The sequence below is a fragment of the Silene latifolia genome, chromosome 1 (genome assembly GCF_048544455.1).
Source record: "Silene latifolia isolate original U9 population chromosome 1, ASM4854445v1, whole genome shotgun sequence".
In the NCBI taxonomy this organism is placed as follows: Eukaryota; Viridiplantae; Streptophyta; class Magnoliopsida; order Caryophyllales; family Caryophyllaceae; genus Silene; species Silene latifolia.
The window spans coordinates 66,064,944-66,086,710 of NC_133526.1; the positions used below are offsets into that span (position 1 = coordinate 66,064,944).

Here is a 21,767-nt window from a genome sequence, read left to right on the forward strand (position 1 = left end):
GACCTTTACTTGCCTCTTTACTAATTGTAGAGTTGTTTGTGGATTTATAAATTGTGTTTTGGTCTAGGTGCTCCTAACGACAAGTACCAAAAACTAAACCTCCCTTGGAGTCCGACCAAAAATGGCGTCGTTGCCGGGGACGGTGTTAACATGATTTAGATTTTCTTAAATTGTTATTAGTTGTGTCTTTCTTTGCCTTGGGGAAGTAAAACTCCTCAAGGTTTGTTCTAATTATTTTCGAGTTGTTTGATATTTTGCATGTCTAAAAGATCACAAGGTAACTTGTTACCCTTTGATCACGAAATTGAAAGGACTTTGACAAACAATAGAAGACTTGCTAGAAGAACTTTGAGAGGTATTGGTGAGGTTGTAGATATTCAACCAAACACTATTGAGTTCATCAACCTTTTTGCAAGAGAAGGTGAGGAGAACCCAACACAAAATCCAACACAAAATCAACCCACAATGCCTAAATTTTCATCACATTCTGTACCCACCGAGGAGAACCTACCCAATGGTACTCCCACACCACAACACTTAACCGGAAATTTCATTGCCAAATCCGCATTTATCCAATTAGTCGAAAGAAGTCAATTTGGGGGGATGCGTAGTGAAGACCCTCAGACTCACATAGAGACTTTTTATGACTATTGTGATGCGATTTCTCAAACCGGTGTAACTCAAGACCGAATTCGATGGGTCTTATTTCCTTTTTCTCTAATTGGCACCGCAAAACAATGGTTGAAAGGCCTTGATAAGGCTACTCTCGGAATTGACTCTTGGAAGAAGTTGGCTCTAGCTTTCTACAAAAAGTTCTATCCACCGGAAAAGACTAACATGTTAAGAGCTCAAATTATGGGCTTTAAGCAAAGAGATGAAGAATCTTTGTATGAAGCTTGGGAGCGATTCAAGGGAATTTGTCGCTCATGTCCTCATCATAGACTTAGCGAGTGGTTCTTGGTACAACAATTTTGGAATGGTCTTTATGAAGACTCAAGAAACATTCAAACCATGGAATCAAATGGTATGTTCACCGAAGTTGACGACAATCAAACTTGGAACAAGATTGAGGAAATGGCGGACAATAACTTACAATATAGTAGACCTCGCAAGGCTACTAGAGGAGGAAAGCATGAAGTGGACTCTATTACTCAATTGGGTGCTCAACTTAGTGCTCACATTGATACCATCAACTTGAAGTTCGAAAAAGCTATGGTTAAACTTGAAGAAGCCTCAAAATCACCAAAGCATCATGTCAATGCCATGACGGCATCTTCATCAATCCCAAGTGGGATATGTGAGAATTGTGGAACTTTGGGACATGACCAAAGTGAATGTAGGGGAACAAATGAACAAGTGAATGCTTTTCAAGCATACAAGAGTGGTACCCCTTATTCCAATTATTACAATGAAAACACCAAATTCCACCCAAATCTCTCATACAAAAGCCAAAATGTTCAAAACCCTCAACCAACATACACCCTACCTCCCATGAGAAACCAAAATCAAAGACCCTTTTACAACCAAAACCAAGGTTACCAAAATCAAACTCCATACAATCAACAAAGTGACCAAGGTTTTGATGTTCAAAAAGCGGTCCTCCAAATTCAAAAGAATCAACAAGAGTTTTTCACTAAAATGCAAAAGGATAGTCAAGCAAAGGAAATCACCATCAACAACATCCTAGCCCACACCAAAATGTTGGAAACCCAATTGACTCAACTAGCATCCTCAAGCTCACAAAGACAAAAGGGGCAATTACCACCTCAAAGTAATCCCCCGAGACATGAAACGGTTAGTGCCATTCACTTGAGAAGTGGTACGAGATATAAAGCACCGAAGAAGCAAGTTGAGGATGAAGTTGTGGAAGCTAGTGACAAAGAAGAAGTTGTGCAAAACTCCAAGGATGGAGAACCATCAAAAGAAGAAGTTTCAAAGAAAAATGAAGACAAGGCCAAGGAGAAGGAGCCCATTGTGATTAGACTTCCTTTTCCAAGTCGTCAAGCCAACCCCAAATTTGATGACCAACTTGGAAAATTTATGGAAATTGTGAAGAATTTGGAAGTCTCGATTCCTTTCACGAAATTAATCAATCACGTGCCGGCCTATGCAAAATACATGAAAGACATCCTTACGAAAAAGAAGTCGATCCGGAAGCTTGAGACTATCGCCTTCACTAAGGTGAGTAGTGCAATACTTCAAGGGAGTTCACCTCCAAAACTTAAAGATCCGGGAAGCTTCTCAATACCGTGTACCATTGGCGACACCACGATCAACAAAGCCTTATGTGATATAGGGGCTAGTGTGAGTGTTATGCCGTATTAGGTGAGTAAAAGGTTAGGGATGGGAGAGCTTAAATGCACAAATATCACACTCCAAATGGCCGATAGATCGACGAAGACACCATTAGGGATATGGGAAGATGTTCCCGTAAGAGTTGGGAAATTTTTCATCCCGGTGGACTTTGTCATTGTTGACATGGAAGAAGACTCCAATATTCCAATCATTCTAGGAAGACCTTTCTTGCACACCGCGGGTGCGGTGATAGATGTGAAGCATGGAGAGCTCACTCTAGAAGTGGGAGATGAAAGCATAACTTTCAATCTTGACAAGACCATGAGAGCTCCCCGTTTGCATGAACCATGTTTTATGGTTGATCATTATAGCCGGAAGGATGATAGGAAGAAGTCGGAATTCCAATGGAAGAAGAAAGTTGATGATGCTCCATAAAAAGAGCAAGTGAATTGTAACAAAGAGAGCTTGAAAAGCTCACCCATGACAAGTGAAGAAGATGGCCTTGTTGGCCAAAACAAGAAAGTGGGAGGGTTGTCTCTATCAACTCAAGAGATCTTTAGTGACCAAGTAGATGAAGTTTGTGGTCTTTGGGACGATCAGTTTGAAGGGATTTTCAATCCCTATATTGGTAATTCTATCGATCAAGACCAACATGAAGGACAACAAGTGCAAAGATCTATTGAGGATCTTTATCATGACAATGAACAAGCTTTTGACTACTTCTTCAAGGTGTTGAGTAACATCAACAACACCTTGGACATGCCCCCATGACATCTCACTAAGGATGAGAGTTTGGTGGAGTCCTCTCCAAACCACCATTTGTAAATATTTCTAACTCCCTAACTTGCATTTTAATTCTTACATTGCATTTTTGTCATTTTTGGATTTTTATGCCTTGATCAAGATATTTATCATTTTTGAGAGAAGTGAGGGAGGGACTAATGATTTTATTGATGTGTAGTGCTTTAACTTAGTGTGGGGAAAGCAATTGCCTAGGCTACTCATGCCTTCGTAGTGCCCCTACAATGAAGAACACGAGATTTGAAGAATGAAAATGACACGGGATATGCAAGTGCACGGATGGAACTGAATCCGGGTAGACCAGGAGGAATCCGAGCGTCCTTATGGGTAATCCGCTCGTCTTATGGGAATCCGAGCGTCTGTGGAAGAATCCGTCCTTCCAAATGAGCTGCAAAGTTCAAAATTTTGGTTTGTTAGAGAATCCAAGCGTCCCAGCTGAGAAGACGCTCGTCTAAAAGAATCCGCTCGTCTTTGCAGAAAGACGCTCGTCTTTTTTGCCAGTGCAGATTGAGAAAATTCGCTGTAACAGAATCCGCTCGTCTCTAAGGGAATCCGCTCGTCCTAAATTGCAGAAATTCGCTCGTCTTCACTGAAAGACGCTCGTCTTTAGGCGAGATTTCCTGAACCCAAATTGAGCAGAATCCGAGCGTCCCGACGGGAATCCGCTCGTCTTCCCCCTGCAGTTTTGAAAATTTCGGGTGTTTTAAATACCCCTTCCCACATTCATTCATTCATTTCATTCATTCAAACACTACCCAAAAACCCCAAAAACCCCAAAACCCTCATCCTCTCCATCACCAAAAACAAGATTTCCTCAACCAAATTCAACAAAATCAAATTCAAACTTCCTTACAACAACAATTAATCACTCCTTTTACAATAATAATCAATCCAAGCACCAAAATCTTCAACCTTTGAGTCGATTTTTGAAATACAAAGGCAAATCCTTTCATCTTAAAATCGATTTGGGTATAATTGAAAATTGAAGATTTTCAATCTTTTCTTGGTATAATCATCAATGGCAAGAACAAAAGGAGCAACAAAGGCACTCAAGGCAAAGGCAGTCTAAAAAAGGCAACAATGCCTTCAAGCAAAGAAAGCTTCAATGGCTATGGTGGTTGCTAATGCAAACTTGGAAGTTCAACAACAACAAGATCCTCCCTTGGAAGCAACAACAACAACAACTCCGGAAATTGCTCAATTATCAAACTATCCGGAGGCTTTTGGTGGAAAGATGGCTCAATGTTGATTGTGGTAAGGAAGGCACCGCTTTTATCGTAAATGGAGGTCTAGTTACTCTCTTGGCCAAGCACTTTGACGTAAATTTCAACAAGGATAATACTTATGTGGCGATCAAAGGGGGTCATCTCATTGACATGGATGCCATGATTAACAAGTATAAGTGGGTCAAGCATAATTCTCTTGAAACCAACTATGGGTGGCTAACCAATGATGCTAGATCTTTCACTTTGCCTTCCAAGATATGCCGGTTGAGTGCTCATCGAACAAACTACCTACTTCCACTCTCAAAGGGCGCCGAGTACATCATCCGTCAACAAAGGGGCGAGATTGAAGAGCCCTCCTCCTCCATTGTCACACCACCCTATCCATTCAAATATCAAGAGTTCAAACCCGAAGATGTTGAAGTGGGCAATGACTACATGACTCTCCTCATGAGAAAGATGCACAAACAAGCTTATAATGATCGAGTAGATGCATACTTGGCCCAATATCCACCCCTCCTTCATTTAGATAGGCAAGGACTACTTGATCCTTCATGTCCTTTGCCTAGTTGGGCGGATAGGGAAGTATTATTTCCAAGCACATCTAGGGGTGAAAGACCGGGTGAAGATGAGAATGTCGATGATGAGGTTGTTGATCATGAGGGCGTTGATGAAGAGGTAGATGAAGAAGAAGAGGCTAATGAAGATGATGAAGGAAGTGAGCAAGGAAGTGAAGAGGGAAGTGGAGATGAGTCCGCTTCTATGGAGGAAAATGATGACAATGATGATATGGTGGAGGACTAGCAAGCTTTGGAGGCTCCTACCCTCTTGAGGTTTGTCTACTTCTTTCTTTGTTTTGTTTATTTTATCTTGATCATAGGTTGGAGAGTCCTAGCAACATGAGGACTAACACCTCGGTTCCATTGAGGTGTTCTTTTATTGTTCGCATTTGAAAAATCCAAAATGACAAAATATAGTTTCATGCATTTCATCTTGTGTGCATGAACTACCCCATAATTTAAGACATTAGAAATAATGTCTATCTCGGTTTGGTGAAGTACATGCATACGCAACGGGAGGTAATCTAAATTACGCTCTCCGTCATAAACAAAAACCCATGCATCATGTAGTGTAGATTAGTATAGCTTGCATTTAGTATAGAATTCATGCATCATACTTGCATAATTTCCTATCATATTGGCCATTGAGGATAATGCCCATATTAGTGTGGGGATGGGAAATTCTAACTTAACTTTTATTAAAAAAAAAATCCAAAAAAATCAAAAATTTCGAAAAATCAAAAAAATTGAAAAAATTAAAAAATCCAAAAACAAGTCCATTTCCTTTGTAGTGTAGTCTTGTATATATTGTGTTTGTTCTATCCTTGTTCACATTGATCGACTACGCCACATCCGAGACATGAGGATATTGAAGACCGCATGGTATGATATTTCCAATCTCCTTTTTCCTCTTTATGTTAATGACTATGTGGCTTTATTTTGATTGATGCGGTATAAACAATGTGAATCTAGGACTTGTATTTAGTTTATATGTCATACTAGTTGGTAGAATCATATGCATTAGGATGTATAAATGTTAGTTGCATCATTGTATGTAGTTGCATGTTAGAAAATTTTGTGAAACCGTCTACTTGGGAAGCTTGACAAGTGTATATAGGCCCTAGTAGATGCTTTTTCTTCTTAAGACTTTGCTTGTTAGAATACTTGTAAAACACCCTAGGATGTGTCATGCTAGTATCCTTTGACCCGTGGATTAAGGCCTAGTCAAGAGTACCTTGTGGTATGATAACTCCTTGGCTACCGTTTATTCCAAGGTGACCCTTGAAACCATGCATCCATCATCCATGTTCTACCACATTTTTGTCATCAAAGGGAATGGGCACAAAAAGAAATTGATTTAAGTTCAAGCAATGAATTGAAAAGTCAAAGAAAGTTTGCAAAATGCATCAAATAAAAAGAGGAGCAAAAATAGAACTCCTATGCTTCAAATACAAGCCACCCTCACTACATATGGGGTGACTTTGAAAATGTTCAAAAGAAAATGCAAAGAAAAGTTGAAAATTGTCAAGTGTTGAAATGCCAAACATGAAAAGAAATGGCAAGAAATTGTTCTCAAATGTTATATGCCACAAGAAATTGGGGGGAAAAACAACAACAAAAGCAAACTCCCAAATGATCGAAACTCAAATATCTATTGATCCCTTTATCCATTGTATCCATTTTTGTGCATGGTAGAGAGGGGACGACCCTTCTTCTTGTCTAGGCAAGAGGGGGAATTTCGCGATCCTCCAGTGTTTCTAACACCATAGGGAGTCTACTCTTGACAAAAGCATTTAACAATTGAGGATAAAGTTACCCTAGCTTGACACAACTTGGAGGTGATTTATTGGTATCCTTCTAGGCTTAGTAGTTTGAAGAAATTGCATCTATGAAGGAGTGTGTACCCTTGAATTGCTTCCCTTGTAGATAATTTCCGCCACTTAGATGAGGAAAGTGGCTATTCTTTTGTAGATGCATCCATTACTTGATTTTATGTGCTTTAATGCTTGGATGTGTCGCCATTTTGGCAAAACCCACCTTGCCTTGCAAGAAGGCATCCTATCTCATGGTTGTCTTGTTGTGAGTTGAAGGGGCAGAGTGAGACCCGCTAATTGTCTCATATCGGCTATGCTATTAGGTTAGTTTAAATAACGGTCCTAGTCTTTGTCACCTCTTTACTCGGGACGAGGAAAGGTTCGGTTTGGGGATATTTGATGTGACCATAATTTGAGCATATTTAGCCCCCGAATTAGCCTTGTTCCCATGCTTTTTAGTACATATTTGGGTCATTTATTGTCTTTAGTCCTTTGTTTTGCATATTCTTTGAGGTTTTGATCCCTTGGTAGGAAAGGGTGCAAACCTTGCATTTTCATGGCAAAATGGAGCTAAATTGATTGAATTCAATGACCAAGCATCAAAGAGAAGACAAGACTAGAAGGCCTTTGTACATACTATAGTAGATGGGCAATGATGAGAAAACACTACTACAAATGAGCACTTGGGCCACGGCTAAATTCATGGCGCAAGTACTAAATTTCCGTGGCTAAATCATTTTGCCACGGGAATACCTTCCGTGGCACAAGTGGCCGTGGCAAAGGGATAGCCACGGGAAAAACAAGAACGTGGCTATTATTGAATTTTTTGCCACGGATTCTCTCGTGGCTAATAACTCCCGTGGCCAAAGAAATTTCCCGTGGCGAAAAAATAATTCCAGTGGCAAACAATATATATGAAAATTAAATAAATAAAAGGTAAAATAATTTTTTTATTTTTCACAATGGGTATTTTATCATATACGGAACCGTGACAATCTAGGTAATTGTTTTGCTAGTTAACTTGATTCATTTGAACGTTATTTCATTTCACGAGTCATGCATTTGTGAGCATCGGAGAGGCTTCCCAGGAGGTCACCCATCCCAACACTACTCTCACTTGAGCACGCTTAACCATAGAGTTATTTTGATGTGCCACCGAAATTGAATGTTACTTTTGTTGATATAATTAGCACTTTGAATCCTTTTAAGTTTATTTTTTTCTTTCAAATCTTACCTTTAGTACTATTTAATTACATAAATGTTAAATCTTTTACAATTTTTGCGGGAAAAACATTATTTTGGCCGAAACAATTAAATTTTCGACATTAACCTCCTGATTAATGATTTTGACATCGCTTTTTTTTGCCCAAGTCGGTAAAAACCATTTTCTCCAAAAAGTAAAATTAATTGTGTTTCCCTAACATTTTTTTATTTCTTTTGTTTATCGACATACTTATTTTCATTTCTCATGTACTCATTTTTTCGTATATTTTTCTTCGCAAATTCTATTGTATAACCGTTGTACCTGCGATATGAAAAATGAGACCATTTTTTGGTAAAATAGTTACCGCTTTCTATAATTAAAGGTGTTTTTCCCCAAAGTGATCACTATTAACCAAAAAATAGTCACTTTTTTACCCAAAAACCACGAAAAAGATTATTGTACAAAAGAATCGCTTATTTTCCTAAACTGATTTCTCTGTGTTATGATTTATCGTTTTTTTTTCTTAAAATTTTCACATTATTTGCACATGTGACTTTAAGTTATTATAATTTATATATATTTTTCCGTGTGATGCGCTCATTTTCAATGAAAAAAACTTTCAATTTTTTTCCTGAGCAAGTTAAATTTTACGTAAATTTTTCACGGTACCCTCGACTTTTGACAGATTACATATGGTACCCTTTTTTTAAAGGTTTTACATATGTTGCATCTGTATTTACGTTTTTCAGTCTCAGAATACCCTTTGACAAACTTCCGTCATAACGCCGCTACTCATATGCCTTGTGACGCCTTTTTTTGTTATCTAATACACTATCAATTCATCATCTAATAATACCTAAATCCTTATTTTGTCTAATAAACTAACATTTAGTACCTAAATAATATAACAATAACAACATAACATGCACAATTACTCATCAAATTACTTATAGGAGTAAAGACGTTATGACGAAATTTCCCCAAAGAGTATTCCGGGAATGAAAAAGGTAAACACAAGGGCAACATAAGTAGAAACTTAAAATAAGGGGTACCATGCGTAATCTGGCAAAGTTCGAGGGTACCATGGGAAATTTCGGTAATTTTTATATCAAATTCAAATTTTTCTATAAATATCCTATAAATAAAGTTGGAAATAAAATTTTGAATGAAATAGTTTAACAATATATTAATTTTGGATTTTCAAAGATGGATGGTAAATAACTTTTTTTATTCAATTTGATATGCTATATCTTTAAATGTGATACGATCATTTAAGATTGTTATTCAAGATTATAAAGTTTAATTTAAAAAAGTAAAAGAAATTCACGACTTTAATAAATAGAGTATATATTAAAACAATTTTTTTTAAATTATCAATATTTTGAAAAACCTACAAAACATAAATGTGATCTGTAAAAAATCAAAAAATTAGACGATAAACTTTTCTTTGCTTGCATATAAGTTTATAAAATTTTAAAATTTCTTATTAAATTAAATAAAACAATAAAAAATATTAATTAAATTAATCAAAGTGTTTCTAAATTTTTATATTCAAATGTATTTTCATATTATTATATTTAATTAAATTTCATTCAGATTTAAGTCGAAAAAGATACTCGCCACGGGTGTTTGTTGTTCGTGGCTAAAATAATATTTGCCACAGAACAATTCGTGACTAAATAAAATTTCGCCACGGGTGTGACATAGGCCGTGGCTAAAATGAATATTTGCCACAGGTGTGGCCTAATTCGTGGCGGAAGTGACTTTTTGCCACGGGAAACGTTATCCCGTGACATAAATTTTTTTCCAAAATAATGAATAAGTTTTTTCCGTGGCTAAGCAAAATTTAGCCACGAATTATGAGTTCCCGTGGCATAATTCGTGGCGCAAGTGATGATTTGTTGTAGTGAAAGATCCTTGCATCTCCGAGGAAATCCTCAAGGATTTTATGAAGAGAAAGGAAGAAAAGAAGAAAGGAAGAAGCTGACAGAGAATCCGAGCGGATTGCCCACAATCCGCCCGTCCAGCACAAGCAATCCGAGCGTCTTCCCCAGCTGGACGCTCGTCCAAAACCACCACAATCCGCCCGTCCACTCCACGAATCCGCTCGTCCAAAAGAACCACAATCCGCCGTCCCGTGCCCTGGACGCTCGGATTGTGTGACAGCTATTCCGTCTTGTACTTGTTCAATGAAGGATGCGCATATTTTTAAAAGACCGGCGAAAAGGAGACCTGAGTCTCTCTTGAGACCGGCGATTCCTCAAGGACTTAATCGTCATTTAAGCCCTTAGTAAACCCTAATTTATGTACCTAATCCCCACTATAAATACCCCATTAGTCTAATTAGATTAGCATGTTCTTCTTAGCAATCTCTAGTGTAGTTTATATCAATCAAATCTCTCTTTAATCTTGTAATCAACTTTTAATCAAGTCTTAATACAAATCTCATTTCCTTAATCTCTCTTTTGTTCATCTTTCATTTTGGGTAATTGAAGATTATTTGGGTTATTATTGGGAAATTGACAACCTTCCAATCAATCATCAAGTACTTCTATTATTCTTTGCTTTATTATTGGAATCATTAGTAGGTATAATTCTCTTAATCCCTTTTTAATTATTGTTAATCATCTTCATTTATTCATCATGTTTCACTTTGTTGGTATGATTGACAACCTTGCTAGCATGTTCAACATGATAATGAGTGAGTAGTTTCCTTAGCTAGGGTTAATGGGTAATTAGGGGAAACCAACATGGGGGATGATTCTTGCTTAAATTAATATGTTTTCATAGTTTATTTGCTTGCTTGTTGTGATCTCAACTTATGCACATGTTATGTTTGATGAAATGCGAGCCTATGAATCCTTGCATTTTTTACCCATCACCTATCTTTTCAATGAGACTTGTAAGACATAAACCAACTCGAGTCTCATTAGACCACGCATATAGTTGAGTAGGGAAGATTAAGTCGACTTGTAGGTGTTGTACAATCTAATCGATTCGGCTCCGGGACCCAAACTTTCCTAGGATTGTAAGATATAAACCAACTCGATCCATCACAACAATAATTGCATGCTTATAATTTGAGAATATGTTTGTATGATCAACTCCCATGAATCCCCTATGACCCCATGACACCCTAGTGCCTTTTATCAATTGTTTACACCCCTTTTCAATCATCTTGCTTGTTTACTTTCATTTCTATTTAGTTTAGTGATCTTATATTCCAACCCCAAATTGTGACACCCCTAGACACCGCTAGTTGCAATTGAAAATCTCATCTCAATTCCCGTCCCTTGGGATCCGACCTTTACTTGCCTCTTTACTAATTGTAGAGTTGTTTGTGGAGTTATAAATTGTGTTTTGGTCTAGGTGCTCCTAACGACAAGTACCGAAAACTAAACCTCCCTTGGAGTCCGACCAAGTCTACAGCTGCCAATATATATCTGTTACCTGACATCAAAAACCTCGACCTCTAGAATGCTGTTTTGAGGCATCTCACGTCTCTTAGAAATATTTCCCGAGCGTTGGCAAGCATCACAAGCTGAAACAAACACTTTAGCATCTGCAAATAAGGTATGCCAGAAAAAATCAGATTGAAGTACCTTAGCCACGGTTCGCGACGGACCGTGGTGACCACCATAAGAGGATGAATGACAACCTTCTAGGATTGCTCTGGTCTCCTATTATGGAATACACCGTCTGTAAAGACCGTCTGGACACTCCTTAAATAAATAAGGATCATCCCAGAAATATCGTTTTGCGTCATGAAGAAATCGCTTCCTCTGCTGATAAGATAGGTCGGGTGACAGCTCGCCACTTACAACGTAGTTAGCCAAATCTGCATACCATGGATCATGGTTAGTATTAGTAAAAACTGCAAATAAAGAGTCATCAAGATAAGAATCATCAATAGGCAAAGGGTCCTCTCCCTCCTGCTGCGGTAATCGCGATAGGTGATCAGCTACTACATTCTCGGCGCCCGTCTTGTCTTTGATTTGCAGATCAAATTCCAGGAGAAGGAGTATCCATCTCAACAGTCGTGGCTTAGCTTCCTTCTTAGCAAGAAGGTGTCTCAGCGTTGCATGGTCCGTAAATACAGTAACTTCCGAACCTATCAAATAAGAGCGAAATTTCTCCAGCGCATAAACCACAGCTAATAACTCCTTCTCAGTAGTAGTATACTTCACTTGAGCCTCATCCAGAGTTCGGCTCGTATAGTAAATTGCGCTCAAAGCCTTGTCTTTCCGCTGGCCTAACACCGCTCCTAGTGCATAATCACTAGCATCACACATAAATCTCAAATGGCAGCTCCCAGTCAGGAGGCTGGATAATCGGTGCTGAAATCAAGGCCTGTTTCAACCTATTAAAAGCAGAAAGACACTCGTCAGTAAAAACAAAGGGGACATCCTTAAGTAACAACTGTGTAAGTGGTTTAGCAATTTTCAAAATGTCCTTGATGAACCGGCGATAAAAGCCAGAATGCCCAAGGAAACTCCTTACTCCTTTAACATTAAGAGGAGGAGGTAATTCCTGAATCACTTGCACCTTTGCCTTATCCACCTCAATGCCCCTATCAGAAACTAAGTGCCCTAAGACAACTCCCTCATTGACCATAAAGTGGCACTTCTCCCAGTTAAGCACAAGATTGACCTTAATGCAGCGCTGCAACACTTTATCAAGGTTAGACAAATAGTTATCAAAATCACTCCCACAGACGCTGAAATCGTCCATAAAGACCTCCATAATAGACTTTATATACTCAGAAAATATCCCCATCATGCACCTTTGAAAGGTGGCGGGGGCATTACACAGACCAAAAGGCATTCTACGATAAGCAAAACCACCTTGAGGACAGGTAAAAGTAGTCATTTCCTGATCATCCGGATGAATAGGGATATGAAAGAACCCTGAGTATCCATATAAATAACAGAAAAACTTATGAGAGGCTAACCTTTCTACCATCTGATCAATGAAAGGAAGGGGGAAATGATCTTTCTTTGTGGCGGCATTCAGCTGTCTGTAGTCTATGCACAACTGCCAACTAGTTACTACTCTAGTAGGTATCAATTCATTTTTGTCATTCTTAACCACAGTAGTTACTCCTTTCTTAGGAACCACCTGAACTGGAGTCACCCATTTAGAATGACCAACAGAGTAGATAATACCTGCATTGAGTAGCTTCATTACCTCAGCCATCATAACATCCTGCATCTTCTGATTCAGCATGCATTGACCTTGTCTGTAAGGTTTGTGATCTTCTTCTAGCTCGATCCTGTGCATACAGATATTAGGACTGATGCCCTGAATATCATCCAATGAATAACCCATCGCTTTCCTGTTTTTCTTAAGAACAACTAACAAAGCGGTCAGCTGCTTATTATCCAATTTGGCACTAACAATGACTGGATACTGCTCAGTTTCATCTAAGGGGTCGTTTGGTTGCATATAGGAATTTGTATTGCCTAGGAAGTTATAAAACACGTGAATTTGGAATTCATGTGAATTGCAAAAAAATGTTTGGTTGCCATGGAGGAAGTGCAATTTATGTAGGCATTCTAACTTACCTAGGGGGGCCTAGGTAAGCAACTTCCTCCATTGTGGAGGAATTGGAATTCATGGGAACTTCCAATTCATGTGAATTGGGGTAACCAAACAACATACCCATTTTGCAATTCACATGAATTTAAGTTCCTGCATTGTTTAGTGGGTAACCAAACGACCCCTAAGAATGCATATTTGAGATGGGAAGGAAGAGGCTTATGCTCAGGTACCTTTACCTCCATAGCGCAAAGAGTGTTTACCAATTGTTCTGCCCTCTCTCCTTCAGCGTCGGTGAGTTCACGCTTATCTATCGTGGCTTCAAGCAGATCCAACACAGCGTCATTAGTTTCCTGGTTATTTGCACACTCATCTAACAACATCAAAGCTTCCAGTGGATCCTTTATGAAGGAATCCGACCAGAACTCATAAACAGACTCATCAATGATATCAACTGAATAAAAATTATCCTCTATCATTGGTCTAGCCAGTGTACCAGGCAAACTGAAAGTGATAGCGTCACCCCCCACCGCAAGAGTCAAACGCCCTTGTTTGACATCTATAATGGCCCCAACTGTACACAAGAATGGTCTTGCTAATATAATCGGAGTCCGGGTATCCTCAGCTATGTCTAAGACAATAAAGTCTACTAGTATAAAGAACTTCCCTACTTTGACAGGCACGTCTTCTAGGATACCTAGGCATCGTCTAACCGATCTATAAGCCATCTGGAGGGTGATATTAGTCATTTTAAGGTGACCCATATTAAGCTTCTTGCAAACAGGGAAGGCATGGCACTGAGACTGGCTCCTAAATCACAGAGAGCCTTATCTATCACGTCGTTTCCTATGATACAGGTAATAGAGAAACTACCTTGGTCTTTCATTTTAGGTGGAGCTTTATTAAGAATTAAGTTACTAGACTCTTCCATAAATGCAACAGTCTCAAACTCACTCAGCTCTCTCTTACGCGTCAAAATATCTTTCATAAATTTTGCATAAGAAGGTACCTGGGTAATTAGTTCGATGAATGGAATGGTCACCTGAAGATTCTTGACCACATCCACGAACTTACTTCAAACGTCGCTCAACCGTAGCATCTTTCAAACGTCTTGGATAAGGAATTCTGGTAACAGTAAGTGGGTCTGCAACTTTCTCTTTACCTTTGTCTAAACGTGGCATCTCCACAGCAGGGGAAGATGATCCATTAGCATTTTTAGACTTCAAAATAGTGTCGTCGCCTTCGCATGTGCTCGATCGAGTAATATTATCACTCGATCGAGAGCTTTTTTCATGGGAACTTCTCGATCGAGGAACACAGACCTCTCGATCGAGATCATCAATTTGGGCACTCCTCGATCGAGAACCTTGATCACTCGATCAATGACTTTCAGAGGAAAAACCACTCGATCGAGGACCAGATTCACTCGATCGAGGACTTGGACGATATTCAGCAGCGACGTCGTCAATTTGTTCTTCCAAAACAGTTTCCGGAATTTCATCAACAAGTATATCAGCATTTTCCGACATTATCGGTCCGTCATAAGTAAGACAACTTCGGAGATTAATTGTGTTAATCGGATCGCAAAGAGGTAATTGACTTGCGTGGTTCATTTGCTCAGATGCAAGTTGTGTGAGTTGATCCTGCAACTTCTTCATAGTCCCCTCATTTTCTTCCGCATTTTTCTGGACTTGAAGTGCCAAGGATAGCACCAAGGATTTCAGCTCCGCTATCTCTATATTTTTAGAAGGGGATTCATCTTGTTGCGGTATTGGATCAACAGGACTAGAAGTACTTGATACGGCTACATTTTCATTAAATTGAGAGAATGAGATTCCTTGCTTGTATAGTTGATAAGCACAGACTCGCTCTACCTCCGCCATACAAGTGATAGGGTCATGTCCTTCCGCACATCATCTACCGCAAATCACCTCTTGCCCAATCATAGCATGGACCAGCTCATGTTCACCCGAAATTTGTAGAATCTCCGAATTGTCACACCTCTCATTAGGAATTTCCACGTCAGCTACAAGAGATTCACCAACTCTTTCATTCACTCGTCTACCTCCTCTGGGATTCCCATACTCAGCTACATGAATGGCCATATCTTCAATCAGATGCCATCCCTTATTATCTTCAACATTTTTCTGGAATCTCCCTTTAGCTGCATTATCCAATTTGGCTCTTTGATCAGCATACAATCCATTGTAAAATTGGGTGCATAAGAACCATCATTGGAAACTGATGTGTGTGTTTTATATAAGGTTTTTACCTCATTTTTACACGCATTTCTGTACTATTTTATGTAGCATCTAGCTACAAATACCCCCAAATAGTCTACTTTGGTTTGTCTTGTGCAAATTGCAGGTACGGACCGAAAAGAAGATAAATCAAGCCTAAACTCGTCCCATTCGCATGCATTTATGGAGAACAAGGAATCGGAGCTTGGATTCTATCACTTTGAAGACGAGTGAGCTGATTTCGGAAGGTGTCATAATGCCTAACGTGCCAAAATAGCTCGAACGAATGCTTTATACCATGGAGATCACTCGATCGAGTAGTCCTTATACTCGATCGAGCAGGCAGCATTAAGGAGTTACTCGATCGAGTAGTATTTCTACTCGATCGAGGGGAATTTTGCTTAGTTTACTCGATCGAGCGGTTTTATTCCACTCGATCGAGTGGTTTGCCTTGTATTTGTATTTTTCCGCCTATTTTCGTATGGGCTTTTGTAATTAGGCTTTGGATTAGGTTTAAGGGGGAGATTTTCGTGTGCTACTAAGGGGAGTAGACTGCGTAACTCTTCCTCACTTACCTCTCCTTGATCTTACTCACTGCTTCCCTCTTCTTTACTCTTTTCTACTCGGATTCAGATTTGTAATCGGTATTATTATTCATTTTAATTTCTTAATCATAATTGTTATTTGAATTCCTTCCTTTCTTTTGTTACTTTCACTATTGCTTTATTCCATCTCTTTATTTTCATTAATATCATGTTTAATTCCGATTGTCTATATATTATTGTTGTTGAGTCGATAATGATGTGTAGCTAATTCTCCCTTGCTGAGACTAGGGAATCCTTGATTATGAAGGAATAGTAATCGCCATATTAGGTTAATGCTTGTGTAATCTTTGTTGTTAATCGCTACAATTAATTGTTTCTGTCTAATTGAGTCGACGCAATTAGTCATTTTATCATAGTAAACCTTAACCTGGACCGGAAGGTTGGAAAGGGTGAGACTCGTAGCGAACATTAGGGCACCGTAGTGAGGGCGGACGCTAAGCTATTTGTGCTTTAGGGTGAATTGGGACCGGAAGGATATATTCACTACCCCATAGGCTATACTTGCATTGACCCGAGACCTAGATTGCTTGACTGAATGATCATGGTGAACCGGCTGTCTTAGCTGTTTCACCTTTATTCGCTTAATCTTTATTCTCTTGCCTTTTCTTCTTTATCATTCTCATTAGTTTAGAACAACCCAATTAAAACCCCCAAATTGGTTACCGTGACAAACTTAGACAAAGCTGACATTTTCCCATCTCCCTGTGGAGATTGACCCGACTTCCCTAGCTATATTAGTTAGAGCCAGTTGGTTATTTTTGATAGGTATACGACTGCCCTGTCAAATTTTGGCGCCGTTGCCAGGGAATGTTTGAGGCGATATTTTCCACCACAACGCACTAATGCTTTGAGAGCTCAGATTACTTCTTTTGAGCAATTGCCCACCGAAGACTTGGATGGGGCTTGGATTAGGTTCAAGAAGCTCGTCAGTTCTGTGCCTCATCACGTTTTCAAGCGTTGGTTCCTATGTACCCAGTTTTACAACGGGTTATATCGAAACCAGAGAGCTATCCTTGATAGTGTAGCTAAGGGGAGATTCATAAAAAACGTGGAGGATGATCAAGGGTGGCGTCTTATTGAGGAGATGGCTATCCATGTTGCTGAATACGGAAATCCCCGAGGAAGTGGGCAAGTTAACGAGTTAGCAGCAGCTGAAGTGGAGAGTCCTAGCAAAAGTCTAGGTAATGTGGAGATTACGGAGGTTATGGGTGAGAATGCACAAGTTTGTGCAATTACTAAGCATGTGGAGATATGCGGTAGATGCGGCATGGAGGGGTATGACCCCATTGATTGTATGGCGAGAATAGAGCGCGTCCTTGCTTATCAGAAATACAAGCAAGGAGTTCGTTTTTCTCAATTATATAAAGAAATGTCAAATGTTTCTACTCCTTCCACGCCAATGCCGCAGCCAAACCCCCCTTCTACAAACGGGGAAATTGTCGAACTGAAATCCTTAATGTTGAACTTAACACAACAGTTTGGGGAAAAATGCAGCAAGAATGAAACTGTTAAGAGAACAAGTCGCGCAGTTGACACTCGCGAAAGACCAAGCTAACCATCCACCGACATGCGACCCAGTTAACGCCATCAATCTCCGAAGTGGCCTTGCTTATGAGGGGCCAAAAATGCCAAAAGACGGGGTTATGACAGCTGATAATGCCCCGAAAGAAAAGCTGGACTAGTATACGGACGATATCCCCGCTGTATATTATCCTGGCACTCGATCGAGTGAAATTACTACTCGATCGAGTGAAATTTTCCATCAAGATGGTCGATCGAGTATAAATACTACTCGATCGAGTAGTGCTCAATTTGAAGAACTCGATTGACCAATGAATTCTTCTCGATCGAACAGTTTAGCAGATAAAGTCACTCGTTCAAGTGAAAATTGTACTCGATCGAGTAAGCCTGAAATAGAAGAGCTCGATCGAGTGGTTCAAACAGCTCGATCGAGTAATTTCCAAGATAAAATCGGTCGATCGAGTGAAAAAAGTGATCGATCGAGTGCCAGAGCCAGCGGAGATCCTATTTTGACATCTAATTCCGCTACTGTGTCATCTTCCCCTGCTGTGAAGACGTCACGTGCTGATAAAGGTAAAGAGAAAGTTGCGGGTCCACTCATTGCTACCAGAGTACCCTTCCCAAGTCGTCTGAAGGACGCGAAGGTCGAGCGACAGTACGGTAAGTTTGTGGACTTTGTGAAGAACCTCCAGGTAACTATCCCTTTTACCGAACTTATTACCCAGGTACCTACTTACGCTAAATTCATGAAAGATATTGTGACGCGTAAGAGAGAGGTAAGTGAGTTTGAGACCGCTTCATTTTTGGATGAGTCTAGTAATTTACTTTTAAATAAGGCTCCACCTAAAATGAAGGACCCGGGTAGTTTATCTATTACTTGTATTATAGGCAATGTGGTAATTGATAAGGCTCTTTGTGATTTAGGAGCTAGTGTCAGTGTCATGCCCCTATCTATCTGCAATAAATTGAATATGGGTCATCTTAAATTGACTAACATTACCCTACAGATGGCTGATAGATCTGTTAGGCGACCCTTAGGTGTCTTAGAGGACGTGCCTATGAAAATAGGCAACTTCTTTATACCAGTAGATTTTATTGTTTTAGACATAATTGAGGACACCCGGACCCCAATTATATTAGGAAGACCGTTCCTTTTTACAGCTGGGGCTATTATTGATGTCAAACAAGGGCGTTTGACTATTGCAGTAGGGGATGACGCGATTACTTTTAGTCTGCCTAGCACTTTGGCTCAGCCAATGATAGAGGATACATGCTATTCTGTTGATATTATTGATGAGTCCCTTTATGACTTCTGGTCCGGTTCCTTTACAAGGGACTCATTAGAGGCTCTTATGCTTTTGGATGAGTGTGCAGATAACCCAGATGACGATGACGCTGTGTTGGATTTGCTTAAGGATGATTTAGATGAGCGTGAACTCACCGACGCTGAGGGAGAGCAAGTGGAACAGATGATCAGTACCCTCTGCTCCATTGAGGTAAAGGTACGTGAGCGTAAGCCTCTTCCCTCTCATCTAAAATATGTTTTCCTAGACGATACAGAGCAATATCCAGTCATTGTTAGTGCTAAGCTCGATAATGATCAGCTGACTTCTTTGTTAGCTGTGCTTAAGAAAAACAGGAAAGCTTTGGGTTATTCTTTGGATGATATCAAGGGGATTAGTCGCGACATTTGTATGCACAGGATAGAGCTGGAGGAAGATCACAAACCTTGCAGACAAGGTCGGCGCACAACCGAACCGAAGATGCAAGATGTTGTGATGGCTGAGGTAATGAAGCTGCTCGACGCAGGTATTATCTATTCTGTTGGTCATTCTAAGTGGGTGAGTCCAGTGCAGGTGGTCCCTAAGAAAGGAGGGACTACCGTGGTTAGGAATGACAAAAATGAGTTAATACCCACTAGAGTAGTGACTGGTTGGCGAATGTGTATAGATTACAGACAACTGAATGCCGCCACCAAGAAAGATCACTTTCCCCTTCCTTTTATTGATCAAATGGTAGAAAGGTTAGCTTCTCATAAGTTTTTCTGCTATTTAGACGAGTATTCGTGGTTCTTTCAGATCCCTATTCACCCGCATTTATCAATCAAGCTAAGACTACTTTTACTTGTCCTTAGGGCGTGTTTGCTTATCGCAGGATGCCTTTTGGTTTATGTAATGCCCCTGCCACCTTCCAAAGGTGCATGATGGGGATATTTTCAGAGTATATTGAGTCTATTATGGAAGTTTTCATGGACGATTTCAGTGTTTATGGAAGTGATTTTTCTAACTGTCTGTCTAACCTTGATAAAGTGTTGCATAGCACATTGAGGTTAATCTCGTGCTTAACTGGGAGAAGTGCCATTTCATGGTCAACGAGGGAGTTGTCTTAGGGCACTTAGTTTCAGATAGGGGAATAGAAGTTGATAAAGCAAAAGTGGAAATGATTCAGCAATTACCTCCTCCTGTTAATGTTAAAGGAGTGAGAAGCTTCCTTGGTCACGCCGGCTTCTATCGCCGGTTTATAAAGGATTTCTCAAAAATTGCTAAACCACTTACACAGCTGCTTCTTAAGGATGCTCCTTTTGCATTTACTGATGAGTGTCTTTCTGCTTTTAACAGGTTAAAGCAGGCTTTGGTATCTGCGCCAATCATACAGCCTCCCGACTGGGATTTGTCGTTCGAGATAATGTGTGATGCCAATGATTATGCACTAGGAGCGGTGCTAGGCCAACGGAAAGACAAAGCTTTTAATGCAATCTACTATGCGAGCCAAACTCTGGATGAGGCTCAAGTGAAGTACACCACCACTGAAAAAGAACTGCTAGCTGTAGTTTATGCCTTAGAGAAATTTCGTTCTTATTTGATTGGGTCAGAAGTTACTGTTTTTACTGACCATGCAGCTTTGAGGCACCTCCTTGCTAAGAAGGAGGCTAAACCACGGCTATTGAGATGGATACTCCTTCTTCAAGAGTTTGATTTGCAGATAAAAGATAAGAAAGGAGCTGAGAACGTTGTAGCTGATCATCTGTCGCGACTGTCGCGACAAGAAGGGGAAGATTCTTTACCTATTGATGAGTCTTTTCCTGATGATTCTTTATTTGCCATATTGTCTTCTATTGTTAACCAAGAACCTTGGTATACAGATATAGCTATCTACGTCGTCAGTGGCAAGCTGCCGCCTGACCTTTCTCATCAGCAGAGGAAGCGTTTTCTATTTAACGCTAAGCAGTATTTCTGGGATGATCCTTATTTGTTTAAGGAATGTGCAGACGGTTTCTACAGACGGTGTATTCCGCAGTGGGAGACCAAAGTAGTCCTGGAAGGCTGTCACTCCTCTTCCTATGGTGGTCACCACGGTCCATCGCGCACCGTGTCTAAGGTACTTCAGTCTGGTTTTTACTGGCCCTCTTTGTTTGCCGATGCTAAGTCTTTTGTTTCAGCTTGTGATGCCTGCCAACGATCAGGGAATATTTCAAAAAGACACGAGATGCCACAAAATGGTATCTTAGAGGTTAAGGTTTTCGATGTCTGGGGCATTAATTTCCAAGGACCGTTCCCATCTAGTAAAGGTAACAGGTATATTTTAGTAGCTATCGATTATGTGTCGAAGTGGGTGGAGGCAATCGCCTCACCCCATTGTGATGCCAAGACCGTGATTAAAATGTTCAAAAAGGTTATATTTCCCCGATTTGGTGTCCCTAGGGTCGTCATTAGTGATGGGGGAATGCACTTCAAAGAGAAGAAACTAACTTCCATTCTGTCTAAGGTTGGTGTTCAACACCGGCGTGGTTTGGGGTATCATCCCCAAACTAGTGGTCAGGTTGAGGTCTCTAATCGCGAGATTAAAGAGATCTTATCTAAGGTAGTTTCTAAATCACGGAAAGACTGGAGTCTTAAATTGGAAGACACATTATGGGCCTACAGAACTGCCTTTAAGACACCGATTGGTGCATCACCTTATCGGTTA

At 39.9% G+C, this 21,767-nt stretch overlaps 1 non-coding gene across 1 annotated transcript; it reads right to left on the reverse strand.

Annotated features, from left to right (window-relative positions):
- Positions 1-837: 837 nt before the first annotated feature.
- Positions 838-945, reverse strand: LOC141618950 (small nucleolar RNA R71). The gene has a single exon (XR_012531538.1). It is a non-coding gene; the product is annotated as a small nucleolar RNA R71 (small nucleolar RNA).
- Between the last annotated feature and the right edge of the window lie 20,822 nt (positions 946-21,767).